At 38.9% G+C, this 21,880-nt stretch overlaps 2 long non-coding RNA genes across 3 annotated transcripts; one reads left to right on the plus strand and one right to left on the minus strand.

Moving 5' to 3' along the window:
* Positions 1-6,598: 6,598 nt before the first annotated feature.
* Positions 6,599-9,161, plus strand: LOC137469489 (uncharacterized). Its single transcript, XR_010996557.1, has 2 exons — positions 6,599-8,350; positions 8,476-9,161. It is a non-coding gene; the product is annotated as an uncharacterized lncRNA (long non-coding RNA).
* A 367-nt stretch (positions 9,162-9,528) lies between these two features.
* On the minus strand, positions 9,529-21,797 carry LOC137469488 (uncharacterized). 2 transcript variants are annotated; one of them, XR_010996555.1, is made up of 5 exons: positions 21,528-21,797; positions 17,475-17,588; positions 14,032-14,337; positions 13,000-13,121; positions 9,529-11,027 (listed from the first exon to the last, which is right to left on the minus strand). It is a non-coding gene; the product is annotated as an uncharacterized lncRNA (long non-coding RNA). The 2 variants fall into 2 exon arrangements; XR_010996556.1 differs by lacking the exon at positions 14,032-14,337.
* Positions 21,798-21,880: the final 83 nt, after the last annotated feature.

Below are 21,880 nucleotides of genomic sequence, written 5' to 3' on the forward strand. Positions count from 1 at the left end.
TTGAGAAATCAATGGAAAACCAGATGTCTAAATGGGTGCAAAGCGGTGCTGCTGCTATTAACGATGCAATGATTAATGATTCCAAGTATTTGGGATACAGTTAACCCTTTTCATAGACTCGTCTAGGCATATAAATAGAACTTGTATGATTTTACTCCTTCCTAAGCCACACAAATAGCCTGTTTTGCATTGGGTTACAACAGATTCAGAGACAAACAAGGCACTGATATGCAGAACTTTACAGAACCTCCCTTAGCATTAAAATAGGCAAAATATTCCCCCCCTTCCCCAGACCTGCTAGGCTACTGGCAAAAAAAAAAAAAAAAAAAAAAAAAAAAAGCACCATAGCTTCAAGAAGTCTCAGACACTCTGCTCTGGTTGTTGCAATCTTTCTGTTTGGCCTTTGAAGGAGTGAAGCAGCCCTTTCACACATCTTCTGTGGAGGAGTGAAGAAGATGAGCCCTACCAGCCTATTTTAAGTCCAGTGTCTTTGAGAGAGGAGGCTTTCTGGAGCTGGAAAGGAGAGCTGCAGGCTTTGCCCTGAGCTTGTGTTTTGTACCTAATGATATTGAATGGGTCTTCAAACAGGGCTGTGCAGAAGCTGTAAGATGGTTTCCCTCCCCACCACTATTTTCATAAGCTGGTTGTTTACTATGAGATCAAACATGTTGCTTATTTGTGTCATACTATCTCAGCTATGACTCCTTTGAAGTGAAGCGGTTTACAAAGGTCATCCGCAGTAGTCTGTAGCCTCCACTTTCTTCAGGAGCCTGAGTAATCTGCAGTTACAGGGATAAGACGCCTGATAATTCTCCCTCCAAAAAGACAGGGTAAAGGCACGCAAAGCCTGCCTAGCGCTGATAGCAATTTTACACGTTGAATCGTTGAAGCTGAGGAAGCTGCAGCTGCCAAAAAAATGGGAACATTTTTAAATTGAGACACCACACAGGCCCAGGAAAGTTCTCATTTAGCAAATGAAATGAGGACAAACAGCAAAAGAGATGTACTTCATCACTGATTTTAGCAGCTAACTTTCCCTCAAGGGTACATCAGGCTTCTTTTTTATTTTCTAATCTACTCTCCTGCTGGGTGTAGAAGGGGGAGAGGTGCAAGACCTCAATCATTCATTCAAATCTGGTTCATGCCGTAGGTGCGCATGGGAAGATCAGTCCCATCAATCTGACCCTTGTTTTGTCATAAAAAGGCAAGATTTCAGCACTCTTCCCCTTCTGTACTCAGGCAGAGTGGCATCTCCTTTTACACTTCCTCCTGCTTCCATGTAGCTGGTGCTTTTGAATTCTCCAGAGCACAGTGTATGACTGAGCTGCTGAGAGTTATCACAGGGGACTGGTACTACAGTGTAAAAGTGGCCAAGGCATACAGTTATTCAGCTATATTTATCCTGATGGGAAGAGAAGTGGAAGTAATGAGGAGAGGTATGTTGGCGGAACTGAGCAGCAGGAAAGACAGGACATTTCAAAGGAGGGAAAATGCAGATGAGAATCTACTGAAGGCTAGTTAAAGGGAAGGGAAGACAGGGCTGAACAGAGGAGGAGTGTATGTATCCAGCAGAAAGAGTGCTGTGGTGCTGTGCTCTGTGCCTTTGCATAGCTTTCCCATCAACAAAGAATTGAAAAGAGTATATAGGTTTCTTCTTCACATACAGCTTTCTAATTCGCTCAACCATACCCTTCCTTTCCACCTCAAGTAAGCAAGAGTCTACAAGAAGACTAAAATAAATGTTAAAATAAGAAAGACACACTCTTTCACACTGTTAGGATCATCAGACTAAATGTATCATTTCTGCAGCTCCATAGAAGGCATTGAAGCTGAAATTACTTCTTCATGCATGGATTACATTATTGCACAGTGATTTTTAGGCATCCATAAAATGCAGTGCAAATAGTTTATGCTTAGTCCTAAGGGTGAAGTGCTTTGTTTGTTTACTTCTATTAGATCATGGTTATTCTGAAAACTTGAGGAAATATTGGATTGAAAATTTTAGTACAAATGAGGGAATTATTTTGAAAAAAAAAGTGGAAAAGATCCACAGAGTGATAAAATGAAAGTTTAAAAGTACCTCCATTTGAGGAAAACAGGAAAAATAGTTTAGAAATACACAGTAGAATAATGCAAGCCCAGGCAGAACAGGAAGAACAAAAAAAGTTTTTATACCCATTTTTATTTGTTCAAGATAGGAGAAAATCAGAGACATGAAAGGCAGAAGAGACATCATGCCAGACAACTTTCTGATAGATAATGGGAAATCCAAACTTGCTATATTGTTGTCTTTCTTCGCTTATGTCTGACATCCATCTGCTAGGTTTTGTTGTACATCACACCTACATGGATTCAGTTCTTAGATTTTCTTCCTGAAGGAATAAAAAAAGTTCATTGGGGTGGAGGACAAATAGAAGTCAGTAATCTTTAATATGGAACAGACTTCATATTCAGGTTGTTTTATACAAAGTAATAAAAACAAAAAAAAAAAAGGCAAAAAATTGGATTAGCAGAATAGAAACATAAACACTGAACACAATAATAACAGATTTAAATTAAACACAAGTGCGTAAGGAGGCTAAACCTTTCAGTCACAATCTGTTGTGTTAGTGTAGATACACAGACTGATAAATTCTGTGTTGTCTGGTTCTTAAGGAATAAATGTCACTTTGTGTCCTCTGACTGCATCTGAAGTCAATAAATCCATCTGTTGCCTTTCACGCATGTAGAATGCATTTTCATCCCCTTTGAGCCATGTTTGTTGGCCAGCTTGCTATAAATAAATGACCTGCACGACAAATTCATATCCTTGAATTTCAGCCATTAATTTAAGTGTGTATATTGCAATCTCTCCCAAGTACAGGAGAAAAGGGGAGCACAAACAGCAGTAGTCTTAAGGTGCTTCCCTTGCCATTATAGGTTGTCAAGAGTGATTTTAAAATATTTGACAAATGTTAAATAAAGACAACAGGTAATTTCAATAAGAGCAGTCTATTTTAATTTCTTTTTTGTGATACCTTCTCTCAGAGTTCTTGGTAGCACCTCTGCAGACTGAGTGAAATATGGAGAATAGCATACATCTCCTTCCATTAAATTAATGCAACATCTTTATTTCATCATAATATGTTAACTTGTTAAAACTCATCATCTTCATGCTACACAATAAATCACTCCTTGATGCAACACAGTACTGTGTTGTCACCCAGCTCACCCAGAAGACAAATTCCATTTAAATTATTTTGTACCCTTTGTTGCTTTGCCTTGCCAAATTTTCCCTTTAAAGATAATGCCTGTGAGATGTTAATTGACATATTGTTTGGAAAAATTCTGAAGAAACCTCTTTGATTGAATCAGTCTTAACATACTAAACTATTTTTTATTCTTACCTGTTTGCATTTTTCTTTTGATACAAATCATATTTTCTCGCTTTTTTTCAGAGAAACTTGAATATCATTCCAGTTTTGGAGAAATTCAAGCAAACCAGTTGTCAATAAAGAGTGTCCCGTCTCATTAAAGACCAAAACTAAACAGAATTAGTGATCTTTAATATTGCTCCCACATGTAGTAGGGTTGCTTTTCATTACTCGATGTGGGCATGATTTCTTTTTTAGAATAACACTATTGCTAACACACCCACACAACTCCCCTCTTGACTAGCTAAATTTCTAACTTATGTTTTATATCAGGTTGTTTGGCATAGAAGCAGACTGTAGAGAGAATATTTTTAAGAGAAAAAATGCTCTTCTCAATCAGAAGTACAAGGACAGTCTGGGTACACTTGTGCTGCATGACTGAAGTTTTGTCTCTTTGTTTGCATTTTTGGTGAGAACTGAAATATCCTCCACAAGAAATTGTGGATCTCAAGGGAGAAGAGAAGGGAAGAGACTGCAAGCTACTATTCACCAGGATGTTACAAAAATAATTTTCATGTGTCAAGTGGTACAGTGTAGGTGGTGCAATTTGGCATCATCTTGCATCACTACTTGTCTATCACCACACTTTTAAAAACTATCCCTGTGCTTGGCATGGTGTTCACACACAAAGTGATTTCACTTTTTACTTTCCTGCAAAATAAATCCAGATTTCAAAACAATAGAAGCAGCCCAGCATAGGACTAACTAATCTTTACAAAATTTGCATACTTATGTACATATATATATACATATAAAATGAGATTTCCAAGTTTTTATTTCATAGGCACTGAGAGAGAGAGGTTTCTATTCTAATAATCTAAATAATGAGTTTGCAAATCCTTGCAATAAGGATTTAAAGAAAACTCATGCAGTAATAGAGAACTGAATTTGGAGGTTTAAATTAGATTATTCACAGAATTGGCTATTTTACAACCTACTCCAGAAAGTAGTAGGCAAAAAGCTCTCATGGAACTTTGTCCTTCCATGACTGGTGTAGCAATATGGGCTCTGGTTACCCAAGCAACTGATCAACAACTTCACCTTGGCTGTAAATGAAATGTTGGGAACAGATTTAAAAAAGGAAACAGGAAGCAGGGAGATAATTTGAATAGAAAAAAAATAATGCTTAGGATCATGAGCAGGCAAGTAGTTTTAGTTTTTTGTCAGTACAAGAAAAAGGACTGGATTCTTACAACATGACAGTATAAAGTGGATTTAAAGAGGTGCCAAGAAAGTTTCAAAGCCCTTACCTAGTGAGTCTTACTGAAAATGGCATGTTCAAGTTATATAGAGAATAAAGGGAATATTTTATACAAAACAAAACGTGCAGACATTATCCTCTTCGGGCAGTAGGGAAGCTTTTAACCTGAGAAGGTCTAGATTGGTTATCTGGGGCACAGCATACTACTGTGAAAATACATAGTATTTATTTTAAAACTACTGGATAACACTGGAGTAAAACCTAGAGGTTTTCAACCTTATAATAGTGACTCTCTGATTCAAAGAGACTGGATATACACAATATATTTACTTGAATGTTATCAAAGTTACAAAGATTAGGGATATAATTCTATTGCTTTTCATTCTATTTTGTCCAGTCCAAATTCCATTCTATTCTATCCAGTCCAAAAATTCTGGATTGATTTTTTTAAACCCTTTTACAGCAGTAAAGTTCATAGGAAACTGTCTTTTACCTTGCACTGTAGAGATCCTTTCACCACTAGGGCTGAGAGGTGTGATCCTAGGAAGAACAAGTTCAGTATGAATCCAACTCTCCAACACTCTAAGGAGACTAGAATGGGAAACAAGACAATAACTGAGCAGGTGTGTTGCTTGTGCTTGAGGGCCACGCAGGACCAGAGGCTGGTGAGGAGCTTGGCACACAAGCCCTGTGAGGAATGACTGAGGGAGCTGGGGGTGTTTAGCCTGGAGAAAAGGAGACTCAGAGGTGACCTTATCACTCTCTACAACTTCCTGAAAGGTGGCTGTAGTCAGGTGGGGGTTGGTCTCTTTCTCCAAGCAGCAACTGACAGAATGAGAGGTCACAGTCTCAAGCTGTGTCAAGGGAAATACAGGTTGGATATTAGGAAAAGGTTTTTCACCAAACGAATCATAAAGTTCTGGAATGGCCTGCCCGGGGAGGTGGTGGAGTGACCACCCTTGGATGTGTTTAAAAAAAGACTGGATATGGCACTTGGTGCCATGGTTTAGTTGAGGTGTTGGAGCATAGGTTGGACTTGATGATCTTTAAGGTCTCTTCTAACCTAGTGATTCTGTGAGTTCTGTGAACCACAAATAGTGTGGGATGAAGTATTTAAACTAAAAGCTCACAGAGCAAGTGTGGATACATGTGCACATTCTATAACGCATCTGATCTGGTACCTCTAGGCATGGTAAGTGAGAATTTAGAACAATAAAAAATTAAGATAATAATCAGTGGTTTAAAACTCCATTGATTGAAAGGTGCCTTATCTTTAAAGGGTTGCTTCAGGTCCTAAAGGCATTTGCTTTATTCTCGACTATCATCACTAAATCCAAAGCAAGCAAGCATACTGTGTTATAACTGTTTCCAGATGACATAAATTTTGCAGGAATGGCAAATACTGCAGAATACAGGTGTCTGAGCCCTCTCAGCTATTTGATAAGCTAACTATGAAAGTTTTAGGGCACTCATGTGCTAAACAATATTTTGAAGAAAGACAGAAAGCATCTGAGGTCATGGAAGCTAGAGACTGAACATATGCTCTCAGCCTGATCCTCTTAGTAAGGGTGAACACAATCTTTGCTGTATAATAGGAGACTGTATCATCTCTGACACTGGTGCCACATAGCAGCCAGAATTGGTGCTGGCCTGAACACTGTGAATGTCCACTAGACTTGCAAAATAAGAATCAAAAGGTTACAAGGCAATTGGAATTATTTGTTCCATCATCAAAGTTAGCCTTAATTTCTGATCATTGGAATTCCTTCCACATTTCTGTGTAGGAAGAAAGACTCCTTTCCAACTCAATCACTATTCCATGTACTGAGAATTAGAAACTGTGATCAAGATACATCAAACTTTTTGCTAGGCAACACTTTAAGAAGATTGAGCATATTGTGTTGCTATTGTTTTACAGCAATGCCCCTGTTTTTTACTCTCTTGACCAATATAGGCTCCTGCTATAATTTTTTGTTTGTTTGTTTTTTCTTGTGGGAGGTAGAAGGGCCAAGGGGCTCTTTTCTTATATTTGTGTTTTGGCTACAGTTAATGCAAAAGGATCTCCTTGTGTCCCCAGTGAGGAGGAAAGCTATGACAAAAAGGTGGAGCCTCTTCCTGAAAAGAGTGCTTATGTGTTTCTTTCCACTTTCATTAATCCAATTATTTTAGTGTGTGTACCAGCAGACATGTAACCTCAGACTAAGGATTATCCTGTGAAGGTTTATGCACAAATTTGACCTGATGTACTGCAAATTCAGAGACAAGATGTTCTTGCTGAGGATCATCAACCAATTGTCAGTTCTTCAACCCCAAACTTCCCACTGTCTCTCTGTAGATCTTAGAATGCTGTTGCAAATACTGGTATTAGCATTAAAAAGCTTACAATACCTCAAATTAGCCTTGTCCCTTCTGTGAAGATTAGTTCAGAAGTTTTCTTGGGGTTTTGGGGGTTTAATTTTCAAACTAAGCACTGAGGGCAAAAACTCTTCTCCTCTGAGGAACCCAAAGCATGGACCTGATTTCTGCAGATTGTCTGCTCTGAAACTGAGGAAACCTCAGTGCACGGACACAAAGTATTGTCAGCTGAGAGCTCATTTGCAGGATCGTCTCTCCTTTTTAACTGTGCTTAATTCTATCACTGAAATAAGGACAACAGGGTCTATTTTGGGGTTTAAATGTAATTTATTATATAATTGTTGCTCGGTAAATGAGTTTACGTGGGATACAATAATACAGAATTTCAACTGTACTTTAAAGGCTGTCTTGCAAATCACTGTCATGTTTCTACTCGTTTAGGATCGGTGCTGTCAAATATTAACAATATACAGGAAATATGTCCTTCTTTTTCAGGAAATGCTTGTATCATTGAGTCAGTAAAACTGTTTCAGCTTAAGAGAATCAGATTTAAATACCACTTAGAGATATGACTAACATTTATAAAAACAATAAATATTAGTGGCATATTAAGTGTTTGCTTAAATTCACAAACTAACAGATTAACTACCTCTGTGTTAGTCTTCTTCTTTCCATATACAACGTGATATAATAGTTTGATGAAACATTTTCTATTAAACATTTCTGAAAATATTTTCAGGACATGTATGTTCTGTACAATATAGCAGTTTTGGGTCTTGTGCAATACTGCACATAATATATATCTGTATGTTCTTTCTATATTATGGGTGTGTATTCCTTGATAGCAGGGGGGAGGAAAAGCAAACAAACAAAGTTTCTGAGGATAAACAGCATTATTTAATTTTCACCAGTGGAGATCATGTTATTTGGTTCTGAATCCTAAATCACTTTATTTCAAATTTAAATTTATTTAAACTGAAAATATCTGTGGTATCACCAAACTGATGAAACTTCTGATAGCAACTCTATACCTCAAATTGTCCCCTTTTCCTGACTTGTAACTAGAGACAGGCTATAAGGTGCAGGCTGGATTCTTTATTACAATTCAGTTTTGCTGGAAGGAAGAGGCTAATGGGAATGTCACATTTTTAGTTTCCATCATTAGGTCCACATGCTATTTACTCCAACTGTTTCTTTACTTGTCCTTCTTGATGATTCTGGTCCCATTTTCCACTGACATTACTCAGTCCATTTATGCCTAGGGAATTATATGAAAAAGAAATAAAGAATAACAACGATGGATCAACAGCAGCCAGGGAGCTTTATTTATACTCCAGCCACACTTTGATGATTGGTGCAAGCACATTTATTGCTCCAGCAGGTATTTTCCAGATCTAAAGCGAAATATTTTGTGTCCTTGTCTTGCTTTGTAGAATCCCAGCAGTAATTTTCCAGACATTATTTCCATTTTGCATTTTTCAGTCATTTTGCTTCTCTCTCTTCCAGATTATTTCACATATTCTGACATAACCCAAGAAAACAACAGATGGCAACTTCATCCAAGTGGGTGTTATCCACTGGGACTGCAAAACAGGAGCTTGTTTTCCAGTAACTTCCTGCCTTTCAGGTTAAAAGTTGCAGATCCTACTGCAGTGCTCTAATGTGAGTCTCAAATGTGGGTTAGGGTTGGATTGTCTTACGCAGAGTTAAGTCTGCTGTTTTCAGTAAAATGAGATTGAGCCCTGCCCTCAGTCAAAATTTTGAATCCAACCTCACTGACTAGACTTGGATGTGGGATTTCTAATATGCAGTGCATGAGCAGCAGTGATAATGCAGTCCAGCAGAAGAAACAGAGGTAGTATAAAGAAAAGTAGAATGTTGAAAAGTTGTGTGGTTATGTGGGAAACAAAAAACAGCTGGCAGATTAAAAGGCTTGGAAGAGAAGCAGTAAGAGGAGGAAGGGAAGAAAGAAGGAATAAAGAAGGAAAGGAAAGAGGATCAGAAAAAAAAAAGTGGCAGAGACAAGGAAGGAAGGAAGGAAGGAGAGAGGGACAGATATAAAATATAGGAGGGCATATTTAGCCATGCAGTGGTGTCACTGAACTCCTCCTGAGCAAAGTTCTATTTCTTCAAAAATTTAGGGCTTCCAGTTGTGCCAAAAAACCCAAATGAAAATTAATACTCTAAAAGTTTTTATTGGATTTCTTTGGATAGAAGTGGACAGTATCTGTATCTTGTCCTGACAAACAAGTAAGGAAAGTTTTCCTTCTGCTCCTCAACAAAAAATATCCTTTTCATCAACAAAGGTTGAGAAGTGCAAAAACTTTGAGCTATATATAGTGATTAGCTATGAAATGGGGAAGTAAGCACAGAAGCATGAGAAAATTCAGCTCAGGTCACAGATGAATTTTCAGCTTTTTTTCTTTTGCTGGGCCTTCTCAGCCCACAGCTTAGCCAGTACAGCAGGAGACAGCTAATATATGTAATAACTGCTACCAAAGAAAGTGGTATGTATTATTAAAAATAGTGTCAGAACACTGGAAAAATACTGAGACTATAAAAGCAAAATTAAGGGATAATCTTTAATTCTAGGATAAGGGGGAACTAGAATACAGGACATGTCTATTGTCAACTGAAGAAGTTTCAAATGCATACAAAAAAGAGCAATTTAAATCAGACAAAGATGTAAGTAGTTAGTTAGCTTTGCCTCACCTGCCTTTGGGTGTCTAAAGTAACCCATTTGACCTAAGCTAGTGAGACAAAGTTCCCACTGGAAGGAAACAGATGTTTCAAAGAAACAATTCATCTGAACCGTACCTGACTTAGGTTAAGAGGAAATGTCCTTTCAGGTTGCCTGTTTTTTTTCTCTGAGTATAAGGTGGACCTTCTGCTGGCTGCTCAAACTTTGGTGACATTTCTATTTGTTCCGGTTAGAGCAACACTAGGCCACCCAGGATATGCACTGCCACCACAGAAAGCATCAACACCTGCTTGAGATGAGGAAGACTTTTGTACTGGCTCCGGGAGGACTGGTACAAACCAGTGAACCCCAGCCAACACCTGAACACCCACACAGCCATTCATTTATACTCCTCTCACATGAAACAGAATAAACAAGCATCTCTGTAGGTATTGGCACTTGGCCAAGGTCAATCCACCATGTAAAGTGGGACTGACCAACTTTATGTGTTGGTCCATCTTGTACTAAAATCCTTTATTTCACCTACTTGTCAGGAGGACTTTGTATGTTGATCAACCTGTTGAATTAAAAGATTGTTAAACAATTGTTTACAAACCCTGGGAGCTATAAAAGCAATCTGAAATATTGCTATCATTAAACATATTTTGCACTACTCATTTCTTCCATTAAGAAACAGAAAGAATCTAAATGATGGCTCTTTCCCATGGGTTTGTTAAAAATGAGAAATCTTTCCAGAACCAATCAATAGGGTTGGTAAAATCCAGATGTCATATTTGTAGTGGCAACCTTTTGCCTGAGCTAACACACTTGGCAAGAAATTAAAATTAAATCCCACATTTCCTGATACTGACAAGGAAGTAAGAGAAGTAAAAATGCTGATTTACTAACACACACACACAAAAAAAAGTTCACTATGTTTAGTTGTCCAAACACTTTCCCTGATTGTTCCACCTAATTATTTTGGTGATTTCAACTACAAGAGTTTCTTCAGTTTGTCTTCCTCTAGTGGATCACCCCTTTTGTGTGTCAGCGGATACTTTATTTTCAATTTTTAATTTCCATCACTGGTATTGTGTGGCTATAATGTTATTATAATAATTGAATAATCTATACACAGCAATTACTCTATTTCATTCCTGATGACTGCATCATTTAAACTTATATTTCTTCCTATTGCCCCAGGTATCAGCTCTCTGGGCTACAATTCATGCAAAGTATTCTCAGTCCTCTTCTCATCTAAAAAAATACAATTATACTGTATTGCTTTTTGGTCATTCTTCTGTCTTCTAGATGAGTTCAGGGACTGGATAAGTAGAGGCCTATGTAAAGCAGCCTTTTAAGTGGTCTAAATTAGGAGCTGGCGAAACAAAATAAAGCTAGGCACAGTTAAATCATGTCACAAATATGGAACGCCTTGTCTAAGCCTCTAGCAAGTATCATCTTTCAGCAACATAGATATATTCTATTGCTTGATGAATATAAGACAATGTGGCCTAGTCTTATTTTTCAAAGGATTTATATGTAATTTGGGGAAGAATATATTTAATTATAATCAACATAGAATCTGTCTTGGGCTTATTTGTATCATCTGCATTATTATCTTAGTGTTTCTGTGGTGGATCAGAGCCCTTCTGTGTTTAACATCTATAAACCACAGCAAAAAGGCTTATTTCCTGCCTCAAAGATACTTACACTACAAAAGATAGGGTGGCCAAAAAAGTGGACTTGGCAAAGAGAAGGTGAGAATGGAGGAAGCAATTAAGATCTGACAGTTGAACTGTTGCTGAATATTATTAGTGTTAGCACAGGCTACCAAACATCTTTGTGACTGCTGTATTTTATAGGCAAATAAAAGGTTTCAGGTTTACACAGATCTGAAGAAGGAAAATCTCATGACCACTGGCACTGCTATGTCTGAAGGGGTACAACTCCTTCAGAAGTTTCATCCTGTGAATACGTTCAAATTATACTGTTGATTTTCTTTCCTTTTGTCCTCAACCCGGATAATACTTCTGTTCAAGTAGGATATAAAATAGATTCTGTTGTAATTAAGCAATTACCTGCACAATTAAATCTGAAGTTAGATAAGTGGTGTGAGCTCCTATTCATAACTTGTGAAGTTACACCCAGGTTTATTTGTTCCCTATTCACTGGACTCCCACCTCCCCTTCTTCAAATTCCTTCTAATACTTATGGGAATAATAATTAAGAACAATAGCAAAAAATCTCACTGTCAAGTTCCTACATACTGAGATACTAAGCCACCACATTTTTCTTGGGCCCGTTCCCTTACATGGCAGTGAGCTGATTCATCTTGTACCAGCTTAGAGAGTGGAGAGATTCTCCCACTCCCCTTTTTATGTCTACTTGGGAAGGGATTTCAGGGGTTGATCCGGAATGAAAAATTGCATAAGAGGGCATTAGTACCTTCCCTTCTTACCTACTGTACTCCCTGCTTCCATAGCACACAACAAAGTGGTAATTAGATTGTCAGCCACTGTTTGTGCAATAGAAAACACAGCCAAAGCACTCTCAAGTTTTAACAAAAAAATCCTCTCTCCTGTGAACTTGTGTAATTGTTCTCCTTGGACCAATTCTGCTAACGCCTACCCACTTGAATAACTGTACTCATTCTTTGAAATTGAAGTATGACTGACTAATTGCATGCAAACTGGCTTAAGCCCTTAAATTCTGAGCTTTTGAAGACAAAACTACATCTGACATGCTTTGTGCTGCTCTTGAACTACTTAGCACACTATGAAGCAAGGAAATAAAAGTAGAAATGGAGGCAAGGCTTTTAAGATGTCCTTAAACTGACCTTCAGACAGAACCAACAATGAACACTGAGAGAAAATTTGTCAATGAAGAGGAATGTTGTCCCATGTGTAAACAAAAGCTTCACAATCCCATTTAAGCATTCTTAGAACATTAATCCATTTAGGATATTAGGACAGAAAAAGACCATTGCTGAGGACAGAAAGTGAAAGTTGAGATGGGTTGGGTTGCTCTGTCCTACTCAGACAGATATCATATTTCAATTCTGAAAATACATTCAGAGGAATTTGAGGTATTTTCTTATTTAAGAGGCTCCATTGTGGACTTTAAAAGTGTTTATTTTACCATACAGCCACTCATAAAACAAAGGAAAAAATCCACCTCCTAACATATGAGCTAACATTGTACAGGTAGTTCAATCTCCTCATAATTACCATTTTCACATTTCTTTCACTTGTCATAAATTGAATCTTCCCAGACAGACTGTCTGATAAAATTATATAGCTAGCTATAGTACTTCAAAGAGGACAAATGAAAGTAAGTTTCATACTCACACACACTGAAAATCTGGTTGACCTAAAAAGAAAGAGGTTTTTGTATCTCCTGCCTCTTCTTTTGGAATCTATCCTTGGTTCATGCAGTTAACGTCTCTAATTTTCAATTTGAACTGTTTCATCTGAACATAATGGAAAAGTAAAACAAAGAGCTGAAACAACAATCAGATTGTTAGAGGTTTGTCTTTGTCTATTGCGTAAAAGATAATGCTGCTGTACTAAAAACACTGAGAGAATTGTAGTGAAGTTGGAGTTTCCCTGGAGGACCTGTATTAAATAGTCTCGTCCTGAGAAAGTAAAGATCGTACTTCACTTCAGATGTAGACTTTAGGAGATGAATGACAAACATTTTCAAGGTCTTTTTTTTTAGAAAGAAAACCCTATCATGGCCGCATGAGAGCTGGCTTGGCTTTGTTTTTTTTTTTTAATTTTAATTTCTTTCAAAAATTTTAGGCCATTCTTTAAAAAAAGATTTAATCAATTTTCAGTTTAAAATTCCCAGTAAAAAAAGTAATGTCATTCATTCTAATTTATATTACACACAACAGATTATATTAATACAACTCTGTGGGATTTCAAATCTCAGACCGGGTCATTTAGAGCTATTTTAAATCTGCATTTTTATACACGTATAGCCTGTGAAGGTTCATGTAATGCCAATGCAGTCATGACATGCAGGCCACAATGCCTTTTCCCACAGATGACAGCACAGAAGGCACAATTTCATGTATTTTATTTACATTGACAAGGTGGAGGCGTCAGGCTGCTGATTGTGAACTCTCCTGTTAGATGGACCCAGAACATATGCCATCAGGGAATTCATTGGCAGCTCCCTTAAGCAAAGACTTGGGTTATTAATGTCTAAGTGGAACAGTTGGGTGCTCACCTCAGCTTTCATTCTGGACTAAATATTTCACTGTGTGCCACTCACAGTTCTGCCCAGAGGCCAGCAAGATGTGTTGACAATTTCACATAAAAGTAATGACTACAGAGAGGTGAAAGGTTCAGAAATGAGGCAATAAGTATTTTCACCTTTTGGGAATATGTAAACCCCATAAAAGGCCTCAGGTTCTACTGCACTAATGTTGTAAGTTCTGCAGCTAGAGTATGGCGAAGCTGTATTCATTAACAGCAAACATGAGCTTGTGAGATTGCCTCACAGTTTATTGAAACTTCACCTTTGTGATACATGAATTTGCCTGTGCTTTACAGGGATGATGTTGAATTATAGGGAAGCAACATTATTCCTGTCTTCAGGAAATCTGGCATTTTACTGATGACGTTGGATCAATGGCACATGCCGCCAGTGACACTTTGGAGGTTATTCTGTGCAATCTTCTGAAGACAGCAAAAGGCAGTCATTGAGACATAATCATTAAGAAAAGCCAAGTTGTTTATAACTTAAGGAAAAAGGAAACCTACCATTTCAACATGAAAAGAGATAAAGATTTCAGGTAATCATTGATCAGATTTTGCTTATCTCTTAAGGTATTAACAGCTCTTCTAACATTTTGTGGCTGCCTTTGAGCTGTGGGCCGCATCTGGAAAAGCTTTAAAATATAGGCACATAAGACTGGAAATGGAACTAGTGTATTTTACCCAGATACTACCTGTCCATTCTACTAAACAGCTTTGTGTACAGTTGCATAACACACCAGTTATAAAGTCAAACACTAAATACAAACTGGTGAAGTTTTTTTGGCAGATATTTTACACCAGTGTTGAGGTGGGTGAAGAGGAAACCAGATTTGTTTTAGAGGATCATGACAGCCATGAAGGACACAGGAAGGACACCAGTGCCAGTGAACATACATCTGATGCAAATACAGATAAATAAGTAAAACACAAGTGAGCTGATAATGTGTATCAGAAACAGTGAGGCCAGCAGGCCTCATTAATCATCATGTATGATGATTAATGTGTATCAGAAACAGTGAGGCCAGCAGGACCAGATTGTCCCTTGTAATTGGCACTGGTGAGGCTGCACCTTGAATCCTGTGTTCAGCTTTGGGTATCTCAGTACAAGAAGAACATTGAGGCGCTGGAGCGTGTCCAGAGAAGGGCAGCAAAGCTAGTGAAGGGTCTGGAGCAGATGTCTTATGAGGAGCAGCTGAGGAATATGGGGTTGTTCAGCCCAGAGAAAAGGAAGCTAAGGAGAGACCCTATTGCTCTCTACAACTGCCTGAGAGGAGGCCTTAGCCATGTGGGGGTTGGACTCTTCTCCCAAGAAATCAGTAATAGGACAAGAGGAAATACCCTCAGGTTGTGTAAAATTCTTTCAGAAAGAGCTGACAAGCATTGGAAAAAGCTGTCCAGGGAGGTAGAGGTATTCAAGACATGTAGGTGTGGTGTTTAAGGACACAGTTTAATGCTGGACTTGGCAGTGTTGTGTTAACAGATAGACTCAATACAAAGGTCTTTTCCACCCTTAATTAGTCTATAATTCTAAATACACATCCCTGAGTTCCTCAGATTGTAGTATTCACTATCCAGGTACTGTCTTCTTCAGGAGGTGAGACACCAGCAGGATCTCAATGCGTGGATTTTCTGTCTCTCTCTTCTTGAAGGGGTCATTGTCTTTGTTAAAGTGCTAACACCTGAAGTGTTAACACTATGCTAGGTATTCCCTAAATTCATTAGCTCATACATGAGCCTTGTTAAAGCATGCTAGGCTTTGTCAATGAATGAATACCTGTGAAGCCAGTGAAACCCCAGTGTCTGGTCATCTTACTAATTAGTTTTGTATCAATAGCAACGACAACCATATAGTAATATTACACACATATTGTTATATATCAACAATATTGTTATACTTCCTGTAACAATACCATTTTGGTATTTAATTCCTGAACATTTGACTTCAGGCAGCTCATGCAATTCTGCCATATTAGTTTACTGTAGCATTTTTTGTTTTTCTAGAGTTAAAATAAGTAACAATTACAGAAATCAAATAAAAACAACCTTTCTGCCTCAGAGTCCAAGTAATGCATCATCAGAAGAGCAGAGATGCCCCTACCACTCAGACAAACAACATGAACAAACCAGTTCAGTCTCTTTTCAGTGGATTTCACAACTATTTTTGTCAGCAGAAGAATACTGGGGGTTCCAGTGGTGCTCAGGAGATGTAAAACAGCGGTCATGGTCCTTTCAGCATGTGTCTTAACCTCATCTGTCGTTACTATTGAAAAAGACCTGAAAGACAATGCAGTCATTGGTCACAGCCAGCAGACCTTCATGAGAGAAAAGTCCCATTTATCAGACCTACTTTCATTTTATGACAAGGTAACTCACCTGATTGATCAAGGGAAGCCCATTGATGTAATATTTTTGGATTTCAGTAAAGCTTTTAATACTGTCTCTCACAGTAGATAAAATGCTGGATAAAATGTCCAGTTCACATCTTGATAAACACATCATGCAGTGGGTCAGCAACTGGCTCACAGGTTGGGTACAAAAGGTTGTAGTGAATGAGGTGACATCAGAATGGCGACCTGTCATTAGTGGGGTTCCACAGGGCTCCATCCTTGGCCTGGTGCTCTTCAACATCTTCATAAATGACTTGGACACAGAATTGGAAGGGATAATAAGCAAGCTCTTAGATGATACAAAACTGGGAGGAGCTGTTGACTCCCTTGAGGGCAGGGAGGCCCTGCAGAGAGACCTCAACAAATCAGAGGGCTGGGGAATCATCACCCATATGAAATCCAACAAGGGCAAGTGCCAGATTCTGTACCTGAAATGGGGCAACCCTGGATGTACAGACACACTGGGGAATGAGAGGCTGGAGAGCAGTGCCATGGAAAGGGACCTGGGGGTCCTGGTCGATGGCAAATTGAACATGAGTCAGCAGTGCCCTGGCAGCCAGGAGGGCCAACCCTGTCCTGGGGGCATCAGGCACAGCATCACCAGCGGCAAGGGAGGGGATTGTCCTGCTCTGCTCTGAGCTTGGGAGGCCTCACGTCAAGTGCTGGGGGCAGTTCTGGGTGCCACAATATAAGAAAAACATTAAACTGTTTGAGAGTGTCCAAAGGAGGGCCATAAAGATGGTGAAGGGCCTTGAGAGGAAGCCATATGCGGAGCAGCTGAGGTCACTTGGTCTGTTCAGACTGGAGGAGACTCTAACCCTCGTTGCAGTTAGAGCTTCCTTGTGAGGAGAAGAGGAGGGGTAGGCACTGATTTCTTCTCTATGATAACAGTGACAGGACCCCAGGGAATGGCCTGAAGCTGTGTCAGGGGAGGTTTAGGTTGGATATCAGGAAAAGATTCTTCAGCCAGAGGGCTTTTGGGCACTGGGACAGCCTCTCCGGGGAAGTGATCACAGCCTGACAAGAGTTCAAGAAGTGTTTGGACAACCCTCTCAGGCACATGGTGTGACATTTGGGAATGTTCTGTGCAGGGCAGGTAGTTGGACTTGATGATCCCTGAGGGTCCTTTCCAACTTAGTTTATGATTCTTTGATAACTTTTTACTCTCACCCAACATCCCTGTAATGGTTTCATGCTCCCCTGCCTCCTTCCCCTTCAGGTTCCTTGCACTTAATTCACCATTTTCTAACTGTCCCTTTAGGCTTGACTCCTGATCCCTCTGCTCTGAAGAAGCACAGAAAGTCCATCAGAGTGTCACTGCAGTACTCTCTGGCCATAAAGGAGAAATAAGAGGGGGAAGTCTGGCTCAACTAGTGCAGTCTTCTAGTAGATCATCCTTCATGTTGACCTACCTGTTAAACTATTACATATTTCCCCAGTTTTCAGAAGGTCATGATTCACTCATAAAAAAAAAAAAAAAAAAAAAAAAAAAAAAAAAAAAAAAAAAAAGGATGTCATCAAAAAAGCATCTTTCTGAAACCAGACTCTCTTAGCAGAACTCTACTCCTTGATCTAAAAGTGAAGTATGAAGTACCTAATTTTAGAACTGTTTTCATGTGGGTAAAACCAGATGCAGATTTATCAGGCAGGACAAAAGTTTTAATCTTTATTCTCCCCTCCACTTTCCAGTAACAACAGGGAAAGAAGTAAGCATTTCCTTCATGTGATGTGGCTGCTCAGCCATGCCAGCTTCCCAGTCACATAGGGGTTATAGCTGCTCCTGTGTAAAACATTCTGTTTTCTTTTTTAAAAAGTGGCTAAGCTATTTTTGTTTAAGTTTTCAATAGAAGTGTTCCGCCTGCGGCAGAAATCCAGCATGAAAAATTTCTGCCCAAATTATTAAAGAATGGTGGAGTAACAAACTACTGAAAACAGATGGAGTTTGGCATAAGAAATTACAGATGCCATCATTCATGGCCTTTATATTCTCTAAGCATCTATACCATAACACATATTCAAATGTGCACTACCACTCAGCAGAGTTCTCACTTCTCTTACCTTCTGTGTTCCTTACAAAAAATAAATACAGACTTTCTGGTAGTAATACTGATCTTCAAGAAATGTAGCTAGAGGCTATTAGGTCAACCTTCCACTCAGCAATCAGGTGGCAAGAACCTCCTTACCTCAATGTCATTATTTCTTACAAAAATCAATAATGACTTTATCCTTACCCACTGTTTTAGTTCAGTGTAACAGTGCAAACAGCACAGAAAAACTCAGAGACAGAGGGGTCTGAACAGATACCAAGAAAGCTGAAGGAGTGGATTTTAATAGAGTGGGGTTTAATTTCTTGAAGGATGTTGCCATAAAAACAGATAGCAAAAATCTTTCAAGTCTTAATAAGAAAGGTAGTAATTATACATTCTGGGGTGGGAAATCTATTCTAAACACCATTTGTAGAATGAATTATAGCACTGACTCTTGCTTATAATATAAGGGTGCAGAGCAAAGAGGTGGATATTCTAACAACCACTGGATACAAAGAAAGACATAATGAATGAAAGTCAGTTTAGCAAGAACTAGGAGCTAAGACACTTTACATTAGAACTTTCATGTCTTACTGGTGGATCCATTGATTTTTTATATCAATTTGGATTAAACAAGGGGACAAATTTAGGATTCAAGTCAACAAAGAAACAGGTGGGTATTTCCATTTCTATTTGATTTATATTGTTACAAATCAATTTCATACAAGAGAAGCACCTTCTGGTATATCAAAGACTCACTATAGTGAATTAGAGTGGCTCCATGGAAATAATAGTTATATTTGTTCAAAATTGATACACAGTAAGTCTGGCTCTCTCTACATCTACTATTTAAGGCACCTACAGCTAATGTGGGAGAACAACTCTAAATTTTAATGCAAGGAAACTAATTTTGCTTAACTGAAATGATCCAGAAGTATCCTCTTCATCTCAGGAAAATTAATGGTAAGGAAGGCCTGAGATGAAGTATCCTCTTCATCTCAGGAAAATTAATGGTAAGGAAGGCCTGCACTAATAGCTCAACTTTCTCTGTTAGTATCACTAGATGGAATCCACAATACAAAGGAATTATATGAATTCTAAGAGACTTCCCTTTTTTGTTTCTTCACATTCTCTGGACATCATTTCAAAGGCCTTTAATGTTAGATAGACCTACCCTTTAGACAAAGCTTTAACAGTAAATGAAGACTGACTTACTCCTATTACTGTAGTCCAGCCAGACCATTTCAGTAAAATTCAGGCCTCAATGCATTCAGTGGGAGATTTCCTATGAAGTTCAGATGAAGCCAGGATTTCATCTCAGCTTCCCTCTTCTGGTGTAGAACTGACTACAACTAGGCAGAGATGATGCATTGTTCTTTACAGTCTGCACCTGTGTCTAATTTAGTCTTGCAGCTAGAGCTACACAGCAAAGTACTTGACAGCTACTAGAGAGAATAGTCTGGAAACTGTCAACTCAGAGGGATGCTTTTAGAGCTCTCACTCTTTGGAGTGAGTTCTTTTCTGTTTAATCAAAGGAAAAGTATTTTTGTTAAGAAACTTGACATTCCAAATAAGAGTGCTGTTAAGTCAAGGAATGAAAATATGAAATTGCTGTTTGTTACTGGTGCTGTAAATCTTGCTGAAAGCCTTCACAAACACACCAGATGCAGACTGCTAAATCCTTCCACTTCATGACAGCACCGAACCACTGACGGAATCACGCTTTCCACAGAGGGGATTCAGCAAGTACCAGATATGTAAAGCCTGTATGCATCACTTATGATTAGCAAGTGAGGCGGATGCCATACTCAAGCAATAATGTAATATTGTACAGCCAGATAAAAATGTCACACATATACAAGAAAAGGCTTGATTCTATGCATTCACACTATTACATTAAATTTTGAGTGCTGTCAGGACTGAGTGTATAGCCTAAAAACAGTGCAACATTCAAGTTGTGCATGTTTGTGTATACATGTATACACGCAACAAAATTACCATATCCATAATTATGCACAGAGATAACAATGTTTGCATTATATCTTTCACAGCAACAGTTTGAAAATCAGTAAGTATAGTTTTCCCTTGCTGCAGATGGAAAGTTGGAGGCTGAACTCGAGGCTGAATTTGAAGTTTTGGAAAAATTGAATAATTCAGAATTTTAAGACAATGCTTTAAAAAGCAAAACATTTTATAGATACGTGACTCAGAGAGGGCTGAAATTTAAAGCATTTAGCTTGACGGGTGCATATACATACACACACAAAGGTAAAAGGAGGCTTTGGACATGCACAGTGTGAAAGTACTGTGAAACACTGAATCTGTGCAAAACTGAAATGTCTCCTTATTTTCAGCATAGCATAAACCTATTTAGCATTCAGGTGATGCATTTAATCGTTTGTGTGTCTGTTGCTATTTATTCTTTTTCATATACCTATGACAAAGAAGAAAAATGTAGTCTTTGAATTTAATATCCCAGATTGCTAAGATGTATTCATAAACCATTCCATTTTGTCTCACTGGCCTTCTAGTCTGTTCCAACAAACCTTCTTGCTGCTTAGCCTATCTTTAGCCTCCAGCATTTGTGATCTTCAGTTTACAAGAAATTAGGGCAATATCCATAAAAGGATATTTCAATTTAGTTTATCCTGCCTTAGACCCAGAAAACAGGTTCACAGACCTATATTAGGTACTAAGAATAGAAATTATACCTAACCAATACCCTAGCCAACAGGAAATGCTGAAGATGGTGAAATTTCAGCTCTCGTAAGTGTTTAATGCACCTAACACTGAGCTGCAGAAACGTCTAGGACGAGACCAACATTCCTAGTTCGTTATATCTTATGGGGGCTTAGAAGTCTAGGCTGTCTGTGTTTCAACTGATGCTTAGCCCCCACTTTAATGACTTTCCTTTGGGATAATTATTCGGTGCTTGAAACATGCAGGAAATGGGAGGTTTACGGGAGCAAAATCCTCCGGGCTGAGAAAGCCAAAACCTGAAGTACAGCTGATAAAGGTGGTGGCTTCACTCTGGCTTGTACTTCCACAGAGGTCCCTCCCTCACCGTCTTTCTACAGGTGCTGAGATCCAAGTCTCATCTGGATTTTCCTTGGAATTAAGCTTAGTTATCATGAAAGCTTCAGCCTTCCAACAAATTATTCTAAAATTTACTCCTGAGCTTTTCCAAGAGCATTACCTTTAGCTGGAATAAATCAGTTTTGAAGTCTATTTCTGCAACGTGACCTTTTACAAAAATCTCACATCTAAGCCAAAAGTCACTCCGGAGTAACTCAAATTCCTCCTGAAGTACGAAATGCCTGGATCCCGAGAACGCAGGCGAGGGGCGGCACTGGGGCAGGAGGGCCGTGAGAGACCAGAGGTGGAAAACCTTCGGCGCACGCATCCACCTCGGCCGCCGCCGCCCGCGCCCGGCTCTCCGGGCCGTTTCAAACGTTTCCAGCTGTGGAGTTCAGCCCCCTCGTACAGAAAGAAAACGCGCTGTCCTCGCAGCTGACGCCGCACTCTCCCGAGGGGCCGCCCCGGGCTGGG

Source organism: Anomalospiza imberbis, chromosome 2 (assembly GCF_031753505.1).
Source record: "Anomalospiza imberbis isolate Cuckoo-Finch-1a 21T00152 chromosome 2, ASM3175350v1, whole genome shotgun sequence".
NCBI classification, from domain to species: domain Eukaryota; kingdom Metazoa; phylum Chordata; class Aves; order Passeriformes; family Viduidae; genus Anomalospiza; species Anomalospiza imberbis.